The 17,500-nt window shown below is 43.4% G+C and overlaps 1 pseudogene; it reads right to left on the reverse strand.

Moving 5' to 3' along the window:
* The window catches only part of LOC125299823, a 147,731-nt pseudogene that overhangs the window by 8,716 nt on the left and 121,515 nt on the right, over positions 1-17,500 (reverse strand).

Consider the following 17,500-nt stretch of genomic DNA (forward strand, 5'->3'; position numbering starts at 1 on the left):
TCTGAGCAAAACAAAACCACAGAACTTACCGATTCAAAATGGTGAAATCTGGAAAAAGCACTTTGAAAATTTGTATACAGACATCCAACCTCAAGATCTACATTCGAATTATGAAAAAACCATGGAAAAATTACAATCCGTTGAAAAGACAATTAAAGACAACCAAAACCCCCTTGACTTCCCAATTACACAATTCGAACTTGAATCCAAAATTAAAAAACTCAAAACAAAAAAATCCTGCGGCCCTGATCACATCAGAGGAGAAATGCTTAAACACAGCACCCCTGAACTGCAAAGGGCTATACTGAAATTGTTCAATCTTACTTTAACTTCTGGCTGTTTTCCTGACATCTAGAGCCAAGGGTACATTACACCCATCTACAAAAGTGGAGATAAATTGGACCCCAATAATTTTAGAGGCATCTGTGTGAACAATAGTCTGGGGAAGGTGTTTAGCAGCATCATCAACGAAAGAATAGTAGCCTTCCTTAAGGAGCACGATGTCCTCAGCAAAAGTCAAATTGGATTTCTTTCAAATTACCGCACTACGGACCACATTTACACCCTACACATCCTAATAACTAAACATGTAAACCAAACACAAAAAGGAAAAATATTTGCTTGTTTTGTTGATTTCAAAAAAGCATTTGATTCAATCTGGCATGAAGGACTATTTTATAAACTTTTACAAAGCGGTGTAGGGGGTAAAGTTTACCAATTAGTTAAGGAAATGTACTCTGAAAACAGAAATGCTGTGAAAATTGGCGACAAAATTACAGAATACTTCACTCAAAAAAGAGGGGTGAGGCAGGGCTGTAGCCTCAGTCCAACACTGTTCAATATTTACATCAATGAGTTAGTGGTGCAGTTGGAACAGTCTACAGCTCCTGGCCTTACCCTCAAAGAAAAATAAATTAAATTCCTCCTCTATGCAGACGACCTGGTGCTGATATCTCCCACTGCACAGGGACTACAGCAGCATCTGGACCTGCTAGAGAAATACTGTCAGCACTGGGCCTTGACAGTAAATCTAAAAAAGACAAACATTATGATATTCCAAAAGAAGCCCAGATGTCAGGAACACAGATACCCTTTCAATCTAGGCAGCACCGCCTAGATCACACGATGCAATTACACTTACCTCGGCTTGATCATAACTGCATCGGGATGCTTTAGCATGGCAGTGAATGCTCTAAAAGAAAAAAGCTCACAGAGCTTGTATGCAATAAAAAAGAAACTTCTGGAACATAAACATACCAATTAAAGTTTGGTGCAAAATATTCGACTGTGTTATCCAGCCTATTGCGCTATATGGAAGTGAGGTATGGGGTCCACTCAGTGTGCACAGCTACACTTGATGGGACAAGCATCCTGTAGAATCCCTACATGCAGAATTCTGTCGATTAATTTAAAAAATCCAAAAGAAAACACCAACCAATGCATGTAGGGCTAAATTAGGCAGATTCCCATTGGCCATCAACATACAAAAGAGAGCACTTCTGGATGCATCTCCAAACAAGTCCCAGAGACACACTGCATTTCATCGCAGCAAAAACTCAAGATCTGAACCCCGACAAGAGTCCTCTGAGTCAGCTTGTGCTGAGACTAAGCAATCCCCCTCTAACAAATACTAATACACTCTCTCAGCCAAGCTCTGCTTTTAGACTAAATCTCAAACAGATTATCCAGAAATCTAAAGAATATTTGGAACATTGGCATAATGAAACAAAAAAACAAAACAAACTAGAATATTATCGGTCCATAAAATCTAAATATGAATTAGAAGAATATCTCTCTACTGTCAGAGATATAAAGCAGAGACAGATCTTGACCAAATACAGACTCAGTGACCACAGCCTAGCCATAGAAAAAGGCAGACTAAGAAAGTCATGGTTGCCAAGAGAGCAAAGGGTCTGTGGTCACTGTACGACAGGTGAGGTTGAGACGGAGGTGCACTTTCTTCTTCAATGTAAGAAATATGAATTTATTAGAGATACCTACTTCGATAAATTTACCAACCTAATCCCGGAGTTCCGAAACCTGGGAGAACAGGAAGTACTGCCGAGGGACAGTGATTAGACACTATACACACTATACACATGAAATACCTACCATTTTCAGCACAGACACACACACACACACACACACACACACACACACACACACACACACACACACACACACACAATAATTATATGTATAAAATGTCTTATCTATCGTATGTTCTGTATTGTATTGTTTGATGTCCTGCTTTGGCAATGCAAAGAAATATTTGTCATGCCATTAAAGCTACCTTGAATTTAATTAATTGAGAAGAGAGAGAGAGATGGAGAGAGAGAGAGAGAGAGAGAGAGAGATGGTGAGAGAGAGAGAGAGAGAGAGAGGGATGGAGAGAGAGAGATATGGAGGAATGGATAGAGAGAGAGAGAGAGAGAGAGAGAGATGGAGGAATGGATAGAGAGAGAGTGAGATGGAGGAACAGAGAGATAGAGGTGGAAGAATGGAGAGAGAGACAGAGAGAGAGATGGATGAATGGAGAGAGAGAGATAGAGGGATGAAGGAATGGAGATAGAGAGATGGAGGAATGGAAAGAGAGAGAGGGATGGAGGAATGGAGATAGAGAGACAGAGAGAGAGAGAAATTCATTGCGGTGAACCCTGTGAAAGCAGTATAAGTATATATATACTCTTTTGATCCCGTGAGGGAAATTTGGTCTCTGCATTTATCCCAATCCGTGAATTAGTGAAACACACTCAGCACACAGTGTACACACAGTGAGGTGAAGCATACACTAATCCCGGCGCAGTGAGCTGCCTGCAACAACAGCGGCGCTCGTGGAGCAGTGAGGGGTTAGGTGCCTTGCTCAAGGGCACTTCAGCCGTTCCTACTGGTCGGGGTTCGAACCGGTAACCCTCCGGTTATAAATCCGAAGCACTAACCAGTAGGCCACAGCTGCCCCAAATGGGTGTATGTGTGTGTGTGTATGAGGATGTGTGTGTGTACTGTACGTGTGATGGTGTGAGCTAACACTTTTCCCTGGCAGAACTCTGTGCATTGTTAGAAATGGTTGACAATATTTGTATTCTCAGAATCATCATCTCTCTCTATTTCCCTCTCTTCTCTCTATTTCCCTCTCTTCTCTCTATTTCCCTCTCTTCTCTCTCTTTTCTCTCTTTCCCTCTTCTCTCTTTCTCTCTCTGTGGATGCAGACCTTTGTGGATATTCCACTTCCATAGCTGTATGTCTAGATTTGTTTGTAGATTTGTAATTCTGTGTGATGACTGACTGTGTGTGTGTGTGTGTGTGTGTGTGTGTGTGTGTGTGTGTGTGTGTGTGTGTGTGTGTGTGTGTGCTTGTCTGTGCATGCGTGTGTGTGTGTGATTGTGTGTGCATGCATGCACCTGCACAGCCTCCCAGCCCCACTGCCTGTATTTGGGGTCGTGGGTGAACCTCCACATGTACATGTAGGTCTCTGGCGACCTCCTCGCCGCAGGATGAAGTACTTCATTCTGACGCTGGCTTTACGATGGCTCCTCCCACACCTCAAAGCGAAAGCTGAATTCTCCGGACCCAGCTTCAGATCTGGAGAGAGGGACAGAGAGAGAGAGAGAGAGAGAGAGAGAGAGAGAGAGAGAGAGAGAGAGAGAGAGAGAGAGAGAAAGAGAGAGAAAAAGGGAGAGAGAGAGAGAGAGAGGGGGGAGGGAGAGAGAGAGAGAGAGAGGAAAGAGAGAGAGGGGGGAGGAGAGAGAGGGAAAGAGAGAGAGAGAGAGAGAGGGAAAGAGAGAGAAAAAGGGGGAGAGAGGGAAAGAGAGAGGGGGGGGAGGGAGAGAAAGGGCTTTGGAGTAAAGCATACTTAATATCCTTTCCTTCCTTCCTTACAACGTTCCATCTATAAGTAACAAGCCCCAGATAATAGAGGGAAAAATGAGAAAAAGAACTGGCTCATATTAGTAAGGATTTTAAAAAGTTAGTATTCCGTTCTTTCCGTTCAGATCTTTTTCTAATTCACGTAACGAGGCAAAAATAAAAAAGAGGAGTAAATAACAAATCTGATATAATCCCTTTTGCGGCGAGAACACTTTTGAGCATAGGCACCTATTATGTGGTTGCTCCGTTGGGTATATTTGTGCTAGTTTCTCTTCACAATGTGAACCAAGAGCAGCAGTTCAAGAGCTTCATTCCTCAAAAGGGCTAATGAAATCCACAATAGCACAAGTATAAAGCCTCGCCTTCAGCAACAATATACAGTAGAATGACTGTGAAAAGGAGAAGGTCAGATTCTGAGGATTTGTGGTTAGTCAGATACCACAAAAATCTACAGAGTTTAGTATTTGATTTCTTACATTACTGAGCGGATTATGGAACAGTGAAGCTTTGCCTTGACTGTCTAAAAGGCTGGCTGTTGGGTACTAATACTGATTTCCTTTTGTAAATCAATTGAAATTCAATTGTTGGAGGATTTGCTGCAAGTGGTCATCTCAATGAGCAATCATTCATAGTCAGCATTGTGAAGGTTCAAGAGGTCTGTCTAAAGCATAAGAGTACAAGAGTACAGTTTGGGGCAGCCGTGGCGAACTGGTTAGCGCTTCAGACTTGTAACCGGAGGGTTGCCGGTTTGAACCCCGACTAGTAGTAGTGTGTACGTAGTACGTCTATTCTGCGCCTAAATACTTCCGCCTTGTAAAAGCAGGTGTTAATCCACATTGCAGTTCAATGCGTCAATAAGACAACCTTTCAAAGACAACAGAATCGCTATTTAAAACACCAGTTTTTGTGGTGAAAGTATTTGTACTACCAAAAGCAACCTTAACTTTCGTTGGCCTTTCGCATGTCTTACTTTCACTTTCACGTCATTCACTTAAACTTTCCTACTTGCTAGATTTGACCAATCTCCCATAGCCTATGTGCACAAGTAGTTTGAGTAGAACTACTGATCTTCATTATCTCCCTGCTTGTTGACATCTTATCATGTATGGTATTATTTCATGATCGCTAAACGTTTGATTCTTTTTAATGTTGTCATCAGTTAACTTCATTCAACTGCGCTTGTAGGCGCTGCCATTCAGTTGTGGACGTTCGTAAATTGCGTTTATGGGCGGAGAAGGGCAGAGAAAGGCGCAGTTTACACTAAGGATTGAACGATTGATAAATACGACGGAAACTTGGGTCTGACAGCGCTCGCAATCTGCGGTGTGTCCATGGCGCTGATAACGTTACGTTCGCAAATGTACGTACATCTGGCCCTGTGTGTTTACTGTGTGCTCAGTGTGTTTCACTAATTCATGGATTGGGATAAATGCAGAGGCCAAATTTCCCTCATGGGATGAAAAGAGTATATATACATATACTTATACTATACAATATCAAGGCCAGTATGTTTTACATTTAGTTATTTACATCTCATTTACATTTAGTCATTTACATTTAGTCATTTAGATGACACTTTTATCCAAAGCCACTCACAAAAAAGGGAAACAATCAAAGCACAGTGCGGCAAGGACATGCTAGTGCAACAGTAACTACTACTCACATAGAGTCAGGACATGTTAGTGCAGCAATAACTACTACTCACATAGAGTCAGGACATGTCAGTGCAGCAGTCACTACTACTCACATAGAGTCAAGGACAAGTTAGTGCAGCAGTAACTACTACTCACATAGACTCAGGACATGTTAGTGCAGCAGTACAGTAAGTACTACTCACATAGAGTCAAGGACATGTCAGTGCAGCAGTAACTACTACTCACATAAAGTCAAGGACAAGTTAGTGCAGCAGTAACTACTACTCACATAGAGTCAAGGACAAGTTAGTGCAGCAGTAACTACTACTCACATAGAGTCAAGGACAAGTTAGTGCAGCAGTAACTACTACTCACATAGAGTCAAGGGTCAGTTCTAGAAGCGGGATGGTACGCATGACTGAGACACCAAGAGAATGCAAGATAATGAGAAAAAATGTGAATTTGTGTCTGTGTGTGTATGTGTGTGTGGGTGTAACTGACTGGTGCATGCGTAGGACTCATGGCAGGTGCGGGCGATCTCGGCGTGTGTGTGTGTGTGTGTGTGTGTGTGTAAAACTGACTGGTGCGTGCGTAGGACTCGTGGCAGGTGCGGGTGATCTCGGCGGCCAGCTCCATGTGGTGACCCGTCTGCTGGTCAGGAGCTCCGTCGGCGCCCAGCGCGATCATGCCACCGGCGAAGCACGTCAGGTGGCCCATCTTGTGCTCCAGCAGACCGCCCTTCCACTCCGCTATGTAGGTCAGACCGCCGCTGGACTTGCGGATCAGGTTCTTCTCTATGGCCTGGGAGTTAAGTAAGTAAGTCACTTTTATTTATATAGCAAATGTATCCATGCACAGAGTGCAACCCAAAGCGCTCCACACACAAGACATTGACACAAAAGACAAAATATGCCAGACAGAGCGACATAGCAACCCGTGACACCAAGACATAAACAAACAAATTTACAAAAATAACAAATGACACAAAAGACAAAATATGCCGGATACACTTTATTTGACAGTATTGACATGCCACTATCATGAACGTGTCATAAACAAGTCATAAATGTTTATGACATAACGCTTCTGTTGTGTGTGTTGTGTGTTTTTTGTCATAACAAGTTAGGGTTAGAGTTAGGGTTATGGTTAGGGTTAGGGTTAGAGGTTAGGGTTAGGGTTAGAGTTCATGTGTCATGACAGTGTCATGTGTTCATGACAGTGTCATGTCACTCTTATGTCGATACTGTCAAGTAAAGTGTTACCAAGATGCCAGACGGAGCGGCGTAGTCGCCAGCGTACCCATGACACCAAGACATACACAAACAAATGTACAAAATAACAAATGACACACAAGACAAAAGATGCCGAATGGAGCGGCGTTGTCGCCAGCATACCTGTGACACCCAGACAAACAAGACATACAACAAACACAATTGCAGGTAGAAGTGGAAACTCAACAAAAATGTCTCTGATGTTGCTCGGAACTGGTTTGAAAAACTAGTAGAATAGTTTTGTTCCATTGAACATCATAACTATTGTATAATTACTTGAAAATGAATACTAAAATCTTAGCACTATCGGAACACTTTGATATATATAGACTTAAGAGAATTTCAACATGAAAAGGCAGACCAATAACAGAGATTCAACAAGGTGCTTCATAAAAAAGCCTTTGATCATACTTTATCACACAATATTATGCAGTTTTGATTCACCGCATGTATTTTCTTGATATTCCCACTCTGAACTGGAGGGACTGACTGAATAGTCTGAGAATGAATGATATTCTATGATAGCAAGCACTGCTCAAACCAATGTGATCAGTGTGTGTGTGTGTGTGTGTGTGTGTCTGTGTGTGCGTGTGCGTGTGTGTGCGTGCGTGTGTGTGTGTGCGTGTGTGTGTGTGTGCGTGTGTGTGTGTGTGTCTGTGAGTGTGTGTGTGTGTGCGCGCGTGTTTTGTGTGCGTGCGTGTGTGTGTGCGTGCGTGCCGTGCGAGCGTGTATGTGTGTGTGTGTGTGTGTGTGTGTGTGTGTATGCATTACCTGGAGAGCCTCATAGTAGAGCTTCCTCCCCTCCTCGTCTGATTTGTCAGACATGATCCAGGCCTTTAGTAGATACTCATAGAAGCTGTCTCCCAGTCCACCCACCGATACATGATCTGTAACACACACACACACACACACACACACACACACACACACACACACACAATAAACATACAAATACAGTTTCCATGACAATACCAGCACCTAATCTGTGTGTGGTATCTACAGGATCCCTAAAGCTGGTTAATGAATGTAAGTGTGACTGGCTGGTGGTGTCTTCAACTGCTGCATACGAACAGTGTTAGCCTTCAACGCAGTTATAGGCAAGCTTTGGGTATACACACACACGCACACACACACACCAACACACACACACACACACACACACACACACACACACACACACACTAACAAACACACACACACACACACACACACACACACACACACACACACACACACACACACACACACACACACACACACACACACCTGGAGGGCTAATGGGATTTGGCCTTTTGATGGCTTGTGAATGAGAGATGTCTGCACAGGTAAGATTACGAGGAAGTCATTTACGTTGTGCCAGGGCCCGGCTCCTGCGATGATGTGATGCGTAATGCGGTGTATGTGTGCATTAGTGTGTGTGTGTGTTATTCGATGTGATGATGATGATGTGTGTGTGTGTGTGTGTGTGTGTGTGTGTGTGTGTGTGTGTAACCACTACAACCATCCTTATTTTTATGAATACATATTATCTCTCTCTCCCTCCTGTTATCTTCCTATTATATTTGCATCTCTCTCTTTCACTCTCCCCTTATTCTTTCTTCTTTCCTTCTCTCTCTCTTGCCCTCTTTTTCTCTCTGTGTGTCTCTCTCCCTCATCCTCCTTCTCTCTATATATATCTATCAAACTTCCCCTCCCTCTTTCCTCACTTTCTCTCTCTCTCCCTCCAACTCTCTCTCCATCTCTCTCTCCCTCTGTCTCCCTCCATTTCTCTCTCCCTCCATCCCTCCCTCACTCTCCCTCCATTTCTCCCTCTCTCCCTCCATTTCTCCCTCTCTCTCCCTCCATTTTTCTCTCCCTCCATCTCTCCCTCTCTCTCCCTCCATTTTTCTCTTCCTCAATCTCTCCCTCTCTCCCTCCATTTCTCTCTCCCTCCATCTCTCCCTCTCTCCCCCTCCGTTTCTCTCTCCCTTCATTTCTCTCTCCCTCCATCTCTCCCTCTCTCCCCCTCCGTTTCTCTCTCCCTTCATTTCTCTCTCCCTCCATCTCTCCCTCTCTCTCCCTCCATCTCTCCCTCTCTCCCCCTGGTGTCCAATGAGCTCAGTGTGAGGGATGAGTGTGAGGTGTCTGTTGTGTTTGCAGTCACACTGATGCCGGCGCTCCCTCATCCATATTTACTCCTCATTAGCGGCCGGCGCTCGTTTGGACTGATAGAGATTAGCCGTCAGCCGCAATTACTAGGACAGCGCTAGCCGGCATGCCCAGCGCAGCCGCCACCATCACCTTAGATGGCCAGACACAGCCATTCTCTTCTGTGAGCCTTCTTTGCATTTATGAGCTAAATTTTAGCAACATTGCCATTATACTGATCACCATAGTTATCCCTTGTGAGCCAGCATTTATGAGTTTTGGTGTGGTGGTGTTAAAAACAAATGGGCAACACTGATTGCACCTGTTAGGAGAAAGAGAATCCTACAACCCACTGTCCACCCACTGTGTGGCTGATCAACTAAATGCCCAACAGCACAACTCCTTAAATTCACAACGAAGAAATGTCCACCAATGTTTGTGAATATATAAACACACTTATAGCACAAGCCATCATGACCGTGCCATCACAGCCTACACATTAAACAGATCAGCACACACAAGTCTTGTGTGTGGATCCATATGCATGTGTATGTGAGTGCAATGCATATATGTGAATATGTTTGTGTGTATATACATGTGTATGTGTATGTGTTTGTGTTTGTGTACAGTATGTGTGTATGTGTATGTGTATGTGTATGTGTATGTGTATGTGTATGTGTATGTGTTTTGCGAATGTGTTTGCGAATGTGTATGTGTGTGTTTTGTTTGTGAATGTGTATGTGTGCATGTGCATGTGCATGTGCATGTGTATGTGTATGTGTATGTGTATGTGTATGTGTATGTGTATGTGTATGTGTATGTGTACAGTATGTGTTGTGTTTTGTATGTGTGTGTTTGAGTATGTGTTTGTGTGTTTGTGTATGTAGATTTGTATGTGTATGTGTGTGTGTGTGTGTGTGTGTGTGTGTGTGTGTGTGTGTGTTTTGTGTGTGTGTTTTGTATGAGAGATAGTGCTGTCGGTCTAGGTGGCTTCTTTACAAGACACAGTTTGTCCAAGGCACAGAGCTGCCCAATACCCTGAGGGCTGGTTGTCATTCCCCATCAGCTGTGTTTAGTGTCTAGTGTCTATCCGCCAGCCTGACAAACAGGGAACACAAACATATCAAATTCCCCTATTGCTAAGCATTCCTCAAATGGATTACATTACACTGGAGTGATGTTGATGTTGATTTAGTCTCTTTACAGTGCTATTCTAATTGCCTTCTCTCTCTCTGTCTGTCTCTTTCTCTTTCTCTCTCTCTCTCTCTCTCTCTCTCTCTCTTTCTCTCTCTCTCTCTGTCCATCTCCCTGTAGGACATAATCAAAGTAAACTAGAATGCATTTTTGAGAAAATGCTAAATGTGGCAGAAGATGTCTTGGGCCTGGGACAATTGAATAATTATAAATTGTGTCAGCCAACAAAATCAGATATCTGTTAGAGGTGTGAAATATGCTCAAGAAGGCTGTAGGTTACAGTAAATTCAGAATAGCTAAGGGGCATTGTTGGACAAAGCAATTTCTCTAAAATCTCATTTAGTTAATGTGGAGCATTTGTAACCATTGTCTTTATGAGGCTATTTGCTTTCCACAACCAAGTTCACACTTAGAAATAATAACTTTTTTGCCTTTTTCTGTCGGGATGTATCTGAGCTGACACACCTTTTGTAACTGTTCATTTGTTGCAATGACGCTAAAAGCCTTTCAACTCCAACTAACCTTAAATTAATAATGATCTGCTTGTGTAGAGGCATGAATAGTCTATGCAGGTGTCAATCTCTATATTTATCAATTCACTAACAATCCTCTCTCTCATACATGTCATTTTTCCAGGTTTCTCACATATTTGAACTTTTTTCCCGCTGTTTTCCTACCATCGGACCTGTCAGTCTCTGTACTGTTGCTCTCTTGCTACCCCTTTGTCATTCCAGGAAAACAGATGCTTTCAAAGCATTATTTTGCTAGCTTGAAGGCCACCTTGATGTTAGTGATGTTAGCCTATTTAATATAACGACGTGGTTGTTGTGAGAGCACTATTTGACGCCAATCCATAAGCAGCAGTTTTGTAGTCGATCTTATCTAAGTGCACCATAGCAGTTCTGTATTTTGGTCTGCTTCCTCTATGCTCTTCTGTCTCATCATCTTCTCCCTCCCTCTCGTCTTGCCTTCCTCTCTCTTTCTCCTACCCCGCCTCTTTTCTATTCACTTCTCCACTGTTTGGGAGGGGAGCTGACCTTAAACTGTTTCCCTTATTGACGTTGGCGATGACAATAAAACAAACAAACAAACAAACACACAAACAAACAGACTAACAGAGCAGGCGTGTCAGTGGGCCGCCACATCGTGCCCACTTTTCAGCTTCTACAGGAGGACCACAGTCTGCGCCCGGAGGAAGAGCCAGAGGTCCTACCATTTCTCTGACCTTTTACATGGGCCAAAATACACACACACATACTGTACACACCAGTGTTTGGAATAACGCCGTTTAGAAGAACGGCATTAGGTAACGACGTTATTTTTTCAGTAACGGGGTAATCTAACTAATTACTTTTCCCATCGTTACAACGGCGTTAACGTTACTGGATGTTAAATGCGGTGCGTTACTATGCATTGATTAAATAAACTGTGTAATCCGAACGCACCCCTGGCTCACAGGTGGGGTTAATAACGACGTGGGCGATTATAATTGGCTAAGGCAGAGTCATGTTTCATGATAGCCAATCAGAGCCAGTGTTTTTACACACTTGCCAGCACACGCGCCACACACACACACACACACACGCAACAGCTAAAAGAGATTCGACGAAACAGCAGATGTCAGGAGCAGTCCGATGATGAAAAGTTGGCAGATATAAGCACTACTTCAAATTCATTGTGGTCAAAGGCAAGAATGTGCATGTAATGTGTACATTATGTCCAGGAGCTTAAAACTTTAATCGACATCCGTTGTAAGCAGCTCTAATTTAATGAAGCATCTCACACACGCATCTAAAGCTGGTGGCCAAAAACACTGATACCTCCACCACAGATGATAGCTCGCCATCCACTAGCAAAGAAGGACTCGGAGCAAAGTCCTCCAAGCAGCAAAAGCTAGATCTTTCTGCCTCACAACAAAAACCTATGACACACAGACTGGAGTCAACCATAGGTCTGTGCAATATCTTGAATTTCCCCTTTGGGATCAAAAAAGTATCTATCTATCTAATAAATTTTGAAAGTTATGTAGCCTACAAACACCTGTCTGCTCTACTATAACTATAACTAATTACTTTTTTAAAGTAACGTTCCCAACACTGGTACACACACACACACACACACGCATATGCACACACACACACACACACAAACACACACACACACACACGCACACACACAAGTGCATGCATACAAGCACAAACAAAAATCAAGCTAGGAGGCAGTACAGTGGCTCATACACTGAGTCCCCCACTTACAAAGCTCTCCTCACCTTCTTTCCATATGTCTGTCTAACAGCCATGCCATAATAGCCATGCCATAACAGCCATGCCATTATAGCCATGCCATAACAGCCATGCCATAACAGCCATGCCATAATAGCCATGCCATAATAGCCATGCCATAACAGCCATGCCATAACAGCCATGCCATAATAGCCATGCCATAAAAATACAGCATATGTGGGCCGCTCTCTGTCTCTCACCCAGCTCCACTGCAGCATAGTGCTTATCTAACAGCCCCCACCTCCCCTACCCCAACCCCTACCCCTCACCTCCACCCAGAGGCCCATACACTGACAGCCTCCCACACGTCTGACCTGTCCCTCCCCTGCGGTCCAGCCACTTCTGCATTAGTGCTCCCATTACATGATTACATGGTTCACCTGCTGCCCTCCCTCAAAACCGCCTCATGGGTGATTTGACGTAAAAAAATAAAAAGACTAAAAAAAACGTCGGGCAAGACTGTGAGAGGGGACTGTGAGCATTTATAATGGAGAAGTAATTACAGCCTGTTATTAACAAGGCTGGAAAGAATGATAAGAAAGAAAGACAGACAGACAGACAGACAGACAGAAAGAAAGAAAGAAAGAAAGAAAGAAAGAAAGATTGAAAGAAAGATAGATTGAAAGAAAGAAAGTTATGTAAAAGCACTGTTATGTCGGCCTGTGTGACCTCTTCAGTGGAGGGCTGAGAGCTGCTGCCTACAGCTGCTCCAGCAGAGGTGGGCTCAGCTTACTGACTGGATTTAGTTTGGGCTGAAATGGCCTGCCAAATGAATAAATGTAAATTCATATGAAAATCTAATGTCAGGGTCAATGTAAATGTGAATGTAAATGAAAATCTAATATTAGGGTCAATATACAGTAAATGTGAATGTAAATGAAAATGCTAAATGCCAAGACTGTCACCCTGATATAACCTGGACTGAATAATGAGAGAAGGGAAAAGAGTCAGGAGCAGAGCTTTGCCACTGAGCAGGCAGGGGTGTGAGTTAAACAGCACAGGATGACAGCAGAGACACCGCGCTCAAAGAATCCTCCATAGAAATGCATGGGGTTAGTTTGTAATGCCAATATGGCAGTAGTGTGTGTTTGTGTTTGTCTCTGACTGTGTGTGTGTGTGTGTGTGTGTGTGTGTGTGTGTGTGTTACCATGTTAGCATGCTACTTACGTTGACCCCAGTTGCCACTGTTGGGGTTTAGGTAGTTGGGGTACAGTCCGGATGGCTTCTCAAGGCGTTTCAGAACTTTCCGGATGTTCATGGCCTAAACATTAGCAAAAGGCAGAACAAGACCATATTTGCAAAAGCATTCAAAAAGTCTGCCTTGTTCAAACTTGAATCAATAAGAAAATAAAAAAAGGTTACACCTCAAGTCATCCTAATCCCCCACCACTGTTTTAAAAAAAAATGCTCAAGGATCTCACTAATAAATACTCTAGTGTGTGTGTATGTGTGTGTGTGTGTGTGTGTGTGTGTGTGTGTGTGTGTGTGTGTGTGTGTGTGTTCTAGTTGTAGCGTGTCTGTGTGTGTGTGTGTGTGTGTGTGTGTGTGTGTGTGTGTGCTCTAGTTCTAGAGTGTGTGTCTGTTCTAGCTCTAGTGTGTGTGTGTGTGTGTGTGTGTGCGTGTGTGTGTGTGTGTGCGTGTGTGTGTATGTGTGCGTGTGTGTGTGTGTGTGTGTGTGTGTGTGTGTGTGTGTGTGTGTGTGTGTGTGTTGTAGTTCTAGTGCATGTGACTCAAATACCTCCACACTGCTGGGTCTTTTGGGTGGTCAGACTTTCAGCACAGAGGGCACCATGGAAACAGCTGCATAGGCGTCTGGCTGATTAATCAATGTGTGTGTGTGTGTGTGTGTGTGTGTGTGTGTGTGAGAGATTGTGTGTACATGAGATTGTGTCGAGTTTGCCACATATACTAGTACGGTGTCTTGTGTAATTCCGCTGGATTTTCTTGTAAAAATTGTTTGTTTTTTTGCATATTTTTCTAGTATAGAGTCTAAGGAACAAGATTTTTTTGTCTTCAAATTTTCACGATCCATTTTCACAGTTAGATGACATCATCATTTATATAATGCATAATTAAGACTGGGACTACTATCTCTTGGGGGTCAAATGTGAGAAAACACTGGTAAAGAGGGTATTCTGCCTAATTTGTGGGTGCTGATTCTGAATATCATATTTATTTAGCTGAAATTTTAGTTTTAAACCTGCTAATTTAAACCTGCTAATTAGCATTTGCGGCCTAAAACTGGCCTCCATAGGCACCATAGAACGGGTGAATAGGGTAAAAATGTATATATATATAATTTGATATTCTTATGAAACTTTACCAGTTGATTATTTATGTAGAGACAATATTTTTTTGCATTACAAGTTTTCTGAAAATATATGTTTATGCATGTAATTTAACAATATCTCATTAATTATGCACTAATTTGCATACATTTCAATTACAGACATCTGAATATTGGATAGTTAACATTGAATGTAGTCACATTCAGGTTTGCCTTCAGAACTTTTTCTTGATTCAGAGCCTTAAAAGAATGGCTTGTTCAAGCACCAGTCCTAGGTTATGCCGATTTCAGTTGTCCCTTTATCTTAGAGACGGATGCATGCCATGCAGGATTAGGGGCAGTTCTGTCACAGGAGAAGGATGGGTTACAGCGACCAATAGCCTTTGCTAGCCGGGGTTTGTGGCCAAGTGAGAGGAACATGTCAAATTATAGTGCCATGAAACTCAAACTCCTTACAGTCAAGTGGGCAATCACAGAAAAAAATGGCAAGTACTGTATCTCCTGGGCAACACGTTCACCGTGTACACTGACAACAATCCCCTCCAATACCTGCAGTCAGCGAAACTGGGCGCTCTAGAACATATCTGGGTTTCTCAGCTTGCACTCTTTATTACAACATCAAATATTGTCCTGGGACAGCTAATCGCAATGCCGATACCCTTTCTAGGCTTCCCACAAGCCCCACTAACACTTTTATCTGTGTCACCGCGCCTGGGCGTCCCCCTGCCATTTGCCATAGCCAACATGCAAGCCTCGAGGGCACCTATCCAAGACTCTTGGATGACAGAATCTTTGTATGGTGGACACCATCCCTGGTTGAACCAAAGAGACCTGAAAGTCCTGCAAGGACTGATCCCCTGTATTTCCAGATACCTGTGGTTTTGGTGACAGGGACGACCACATACCCGTTAAGACAAGTGGAGTGAACCAAGGAAAGTCCGCAGTTGATAAAGCAGTGGTCCCAGATACAGGAAGTGGATAGGACCTTGTACCGAGCGATCCAGGCTCCTCCTTCCAGGGATCCAGAGCTGCAGCTTTTACTGCCAAAGGTGTTGCGAGTTGAAGTGCTCACTAGCCTACACAACAACTACGGCCATCTGGGGGTGGACAGGACCACAGATTTGATATAACAGAGGTGCTACTGGCCCCAGATGTGGCATGAGGTGCAAAAGTGGTTTTCTGAGTGTGAGCACTGTGCTTGCTAAAGCAAGACAACCCAAGCCAGAACCTTCTTGGGAAATATGTTAACCACTAAGCCTTTGTAGATAATCTCCATTGACTTTACTCTCTTGGATTGGGCTAGCACAGGACAAGAGAATGTTCTGGTAGTCACAAATGTTTTCTCAAAGTTTACCCAGGCCTTTCCCACCCCTGATCAGAGAGCTTCCACCGTAGCTAAGATTCTAACTGAGAGATGGTTCTATGTGTATGGCGTGCCAAGGAGAATCCACTCTGATCAGGGGCGCAGCTTTGAGGGGGAGCTGTTAAAGCACCTGTGTGACACCTACATCATAACAAAGACTAGAACCATCACATTTCATCCAGAGGGGAATGGTCAATGTGAACGTTTCAACAGGACACTTCATGACTTGCTCAGGACCTTACCCCCTGAAAAGAAGCGTAAATGGCCCCAGTTGCTCCCTCAGCTCCTGTTTGCCTATAATACCACCGTGTAACAGTCCACACAGCACTCCCCATATGAGCTGATGTTCGGTCAGAAGCCACAGTTACCAATTTGACCACCTACTTGGAAATACTGGAGGTGACCACAGGGACAGTGGACTGATTGGGCGGTGCAACATCAAGAGTACCTGACTTCTGTCTATGCTAGGATGCTATGCTATGCTAATGCAGGATCGTTACACTGACACTGTACCCATATTACCACCTGGCACTCTAGTCTTTTTCTAGTGGGCAGTGGTAGTGTAGTGGTTAAGGAGCTGGGCTAGCGTGCAGTAGCCTGAAAGTTGTCGGTTCAATTCCCGGCTTTCACTGTTATGCCCTTGAGCAAGGCACTTAACCCCAAGTTGCTCCGGGGACAATGTGAATCTACCCGTCCCCTTCAGGCCTTGGCAGTAGATAGGTATGCTACCAGGATGGTGAACTTTAAAGCCAGGTGTGTATGCAGAAAGGCTGACCTGCAGTGCTGGCGCACACGCCCACCCGTGGGTGGTGATCATATACGTAGCTTCCTCTCTGGGAGAACACAGCCGGTCATTTTATATTTTTGCCGCATGGGTGTTTGTGGTTGTTGTTGTTGGAAGAACATGGCTTTATTGTTACTTCTAAGACTTCATTGCTTCTCTCGCACGCCCAGCCTGTTGGCTGTGGATAATCTGTTGCTTTTAAAGAGAGCAAATGCACATGGTTTAGTGTCTGAGCAATGTTTCCCTTGAGTTATTTGTTTTTTGTATTAGTTCAGGCTGTGAGAGGGCCATCCATGGTTTGTCTGTTTGTTTGTACCTTATATTCTTTTGTTTGTTAATTTTGCCTACTGTTACTCAACTACCCATGCCTATGACACCTAGTGGGGTACTGTGTTGCCTGTACTATTATAGATTATTTCCAAGACAAATTTCTCTTAAGGTAGACAATAGAATGACATGACAGGTCAGGGAAAGCATCAAGAAAAGCAAAGATTAAGAAATCGTTTTTGACATAGGCAACAAGGGTGGAGGTGTTTTTACACTTTTCAGACACTCAAAGTTTCCAAACTATGGATATTGGGTAACGCTTTAGAATAACATGTGCTTATTATGTATTAACAGTGCATAATAAGCAGTTAACAATTCATTACTAACAGTTAGTTAACTGTTGTTATTCTTTAATAACATTAAC

This window comes from Alosa alosa, chromosome 8, assembly GCF_017589495.1.
Source record: "Alosa alosa isolate M-15738 ecotype Scorff River chromosome 8, AALO_Geno_1.1, whole genome shotgun sequence".
NCBI classification, from domain to species: domain Eukaryota; kingdom Metazoa; phylum Chordata; class Actinopteri; order Clupeiformes; family Clupeidae; genus Alosa; species Alosa alosa.